This window comes from Malurus melanocephalus, unplaced genomic scaffold, assembly GCF_030028575.1.
Source record: "Malurus melanocephalus ecotype Western Australia unplaced genomic scaffold, MMel_1.1 scaffold_450, whole genome shotgun sequence".
Classification (NCBI taxonomy): Eukaryota; Metazoa; Chordata; class Aves; order Passeriformes; family Maluridae; genus Malurus; species Malurus melanocephalus.
Window position 1 is genome coordinate 342967 of NW_026623682.1, and position 4618 is coordinate 347584.

Below are 4618 nucleotides of genomic sequence, written 5' to 3' on the forward strand. Positions count from 1 at the left end.
TGAAGTGGAGGGTGTTCCTACAGTGCCAAGGGATTATGGGCACCTGCCAGCACTGGGGAGAAGCCACAGAGCACAGAGCCCTTTGGGATGGCTAGGCTGCCCCAGAGTGAGGGCAGGAACACAGTAAATGCCATCCCAAATGGGCAGGAGAAGGAGCTGTGTGAGGAGCAGACCTCCAGCTGGACACCGGGGTTGTATTCTGTACGGTCAGCACGGTGCTTCCCAGGACATTCCCCTCAACAAAGAGGGGCACAGACCTTTGGAGCAAATCCAGAGRAAGCTACAAARATGGCTGGAGGGCTGGAGTTCCTGTGCTMTAGAGCCAGGCTGGGAGAGCTGGGGGTGWTCACCTGGAGAAAAGAAGGCTCTGGGGAGATYTTAAAGCCCYTCCTAAAGTGCCTAAAGGAGCTCCAGGAGAGCTGGAGAGGGACTGGGGACAAGGGATGGAGGGATGGAGGGACAGGACACAGAGAACAGCTTCCCAGTGCCAGAGAGCAGGKATAGATGGGATATTGGGAACAAATCCTTCCCTGTGAGGGTGGGCAGGTCTGGCACAGGGTGCCCAGAAGAGCTGTGGCTGCCCCTGGATCCCTGGAAGTGTCCAAGGCCAGGCTGGACATTGGGGCTTGGAGCCACCTGGAATGGCGGGAGGTGTCCCTGCCCATGGCAGGGGATGGAAGTGGATGAACTTTAAGGTTCTTTCCAAGCCAAACTGTTCTGCAGCTCTCTGGTTCACCCATCCTGGGGCTGCAGGCAGCTGCTGCAGCGTCCCAGTTTCTGCTCACTCACCCTGACAGCAATGTCCCTGCCATGTGTGACACAGACTGCTGGGAATGCCACTTGAGAAAAGGTGATAAGACTTTTTTTGSAATGTGATTAATGGATCTTCTGGTAGCTCATCCTTGTGCCCAATTCCACATGTAGGAATACAGCAAATAAATAAAAACTATACAACCCCAGCCTCACAAACCTCTGACATCTTCCTGTGTCACCAGCTTAACAAACTGATCCTGAATTTCTGTATTTAAAAAGATTGTATTTACCAGAAATGTGCTCTGTATTTCACAATAGATTATTCTCGTAAGTCAATCTCCTTTCAGGACAGAATAACTGAGTTTGAAAGAAAACATGACTGCAAACATTAAGATGTGGGATCAGAAATAAGCCACCTGTCAGACAGGATAAGAAACCAGGAGTTTTTCCTTTGGATTTAACCAGTCATTTAAAACATAATAGTAATGTGTTTTAGTCTTCTTTCTATGGTCTAATTTTAGAGCATTTAAACCAAATAAAAGGTTGCCTCACATTTAGGGAGAAATTCCTCCCWGKGAGGGTGGGGAGGCCCTGGCACAGGGTGCCCAGAGAAGCTGTGGCTGCCCCTGGATCCCTGGCAGTGYCCAAGGCCASGCTGGATGGGGCTTGGAGCACCCTGGTCTTGTGGAARGTGTCCCTGCCCATGRCAGGGGTGGATGAGATGATTTTTAAGCCCAAATCAGTCTTGGATTCTGTGATTTAAGGGTGCATTTTCAATTCTTATCTTCTTCCTTGCGTAGTCAGTAATGAAAAGGGGCCTGACTATTACAGCTGTCTTGCCAGCTGGAATTTATTTTTATGCAGAAATCAAGGAAGATTTCTGTCTGAAAACTGCCTCCCCTCTGGCTCCGAATGGTCAGGATGTGCTGGGCTGGACACATCCCATGCACAAGGMTCTCCGGGGAAGTCACAGGGACTGTGTGCCCAGAATGGAGCTGAACAGGAGAGAATGAAGAGCCCATTCCTGGCTGCAGGTCCCCAGCCTGGGCATCTTTYCCTGATCACACCCTATACTGGATGAGATCATGGCCCAGGTCCTYTCCCCAGGCAGACCTGGCTCAGGAGGCGAGCAGGGGCAGGAATAACATGCTGTCCATGCAGCAATTCCAGCAGGGACGAGTGTCCTTGCTGCTGCTGGGRCAGGGTTTGCTCTCCCTTGGAGCATCCCTTTTGCCAGCATCCCATGAGCTGGTTCTGGGTACCAGAGACAGGCTGGCAGGGCACAGGGTTTTCCTGCTGGAAAAGGGTGCCCAGTTTTCCTGTGAGCCCATTTGTTTGCCACTGGTGGATCCCAGGGTGGTCAATTTGGCTGCAGCCCTCCTGCAGGAATCCATGGGGAAATTCCTCAGCTTGGATCTACCCCTGGATTCACAAGACACATGACAGTGTTTCTTGGACATTATTTTCCATAATCACTCAGTTGAGAAATCTAGAACAGTTGGAGGTTTATCTGGAAATACATCACTTTGCCCTTAGGTACATTCATTTAATATATATAGATGTGTATTTATTTCTATGAAAAACAAAGTAACCTTCGGCGACAATGCTAGCTAAAAGCCAACCTTGCAATTGTTACTCCTTGTTAGCGCTGCTAAAGGGCTGTTACTGTAGCACAGCCRTGCACAGCGGGTTTTAACCTACTTTTGTGGTGTAAAACCGGCCAAGCAGCTGCTAAACGGAGCAAAAGTGTCATCCATCAGGATCGATCGGAATAAACATAAACATCCCATTTCCTTGCAAACAAACATGGCATGGCCTGAGCAGTTCGCTTTGACCATCAGAATGATGTTCCTGGAACTCCAGCAGCCTGGAAAATCAGGTTGTTAACCTAACCTGAGCCTGGCATGTGGCGCTGKTTTGGGAACTGCGGATGTGAAAGGCTGGGACACATCATGTCCTTGATTTTYGTGGGGCTGGAGGTTGAGAAAGATGAATTTGTATGGCTGAGAAGCCCAGCAGGAGGGAGTGTGCTCCTTGTGGATGCTGTGCARGAAACTTCAGGCATTTCCTCCCTGAGGAACAGCAGGACAGTGACCAGGTGGTGCCCAGCATGGCCTTTGACCCAAAACCAGGGGACTCCAGTGGTCACCCAGACACCAGAGCACAGTCAGATGGGCTTTTTTATGTGGTGGGGGGGTTTGATGCCTTTTTAATGAGCAGCCAGCCCTCAACCCCCCTAGAGTGTGTGTCACATCTGCACCTGGGCAAGCAAGCAGATTTCTAAGGACTGCCAGGTGTAGGATCCTTTTAAGTAACAAAAATTAAAAGTGAAGGTCACTGGAATGAAGTTCTGGAGACAGCACTGCCAAGCTCTTTCGAAGCCCCTTTGTCCATGGCAGCCGWGCTCATCAGCAGGCTCCTGAAAACTGGAAATGACCACGCCTGAAGGAAGAGCAAGAACACCAAAGTTTGGGTTTAACAAGCAGAAATACTTTCTCTGATTGAATTTGAAAGATTTAAACCTGAAATTAATCAGGAAAATGTTCCTCCCTTGGAGATCCAAGCTATTTTGAGCACATTCMCATTTCTGTTCATCTTGGTTTCAAAGAGAAGCAGGTGCTGGGCATTCCAAGGCCTCCAGGCCAGCAGGCTGGAGTGGGATGGAGGAGATCACCCCCGGCAGCCCCACCCCAGCACCTCTTCAACAAGCGAATGAGAAGGGGGCTGGAGGAAAAAGAGGAGGAGAAATTTATACTGAGCTGGAGACAGACATGGGGATCTGTGGGGAAAAGGGAAGGGAGGAAAATGTAAATAATGGATTTATAAAAAACTGTTGTATCTTCACCCAGGGATAACTGCTGCTTACACCTGCCTCCCTGAGGCACTGCTCTGCCATCCTCTGCAGATGTCTGGATGAGGATACATCACACCACCACCCTCAGGAGCCTGGAGGTGCCAAAGTGATTCCAGAAACAAGAGCATCATCCCACCCCAGCAGAGCCTGGTGCTCCCACACCACCCAGGGATTCACACTGTGACAGGAGTTTGTGGTGGCTCCTCTGGAAAGTGCATCCAGGCTTGGCCTGCCCTGTCAGTGGTGCCTCCATCAGGGAGCATCCCTGAACCCATGGGAGATCCCTGCACATCCAGGAGGARTCACACAGTGCTCAGCAAGAGAAATATTATGGGATTGACTCTGGGACTGCATGGAAGCTCCTCTTTACCTAAGCAGCCAGGGCTCTTGCAAAAGGAAATGATCCACAAGGCAGCTCTTCAGTGACAGATTTTAGCACATCACCAGTGCGTGCAKGGAGCCTGTGTGCCTTGAGCTGCCATCACCCAGACAGAGCTCCATTTGAGAGTGATCAGCTGCAGGGAAGTAATTGGAAAAATGTGGCATAAATTGTGTATGTACACATCTCATAAGTAAAGCAGCTTTCATTAAACAGCATTAAACACAGAACCATATGCCAGATTTAAATCACTAAACTTTCCTCTGATTACTACAACCAGCACTGGGTCTACGGAGTGGGACCTTGCTTGGCTTGGTGGTGGGCAGGCCTGGTACCTCCAAGCAAAGAGGTGAAGTCAAAAATGTAAGTGGCTGGAAATTTGGGGGTTGACAACTAAGAATTGTGGAACATAACACACCTGTGAGAGTGAGAGCTCCTCACCTGCTTGCAGCAGCTGTCAATGCAAGGTCTGGGGAAGACAGAAACTGGTTATATAAAATGATTGCTCCACCTGTACCTGAAGGCAACATGAATTGAGTTCTTCCTTCTTCAGCTTCCCGTACACTCTCCTCTCCTCTCCTCTCCTCTCCTCTCCTCTCCTCTCCTCTCCTCTCCTCTCCTCTCCTCTCCTC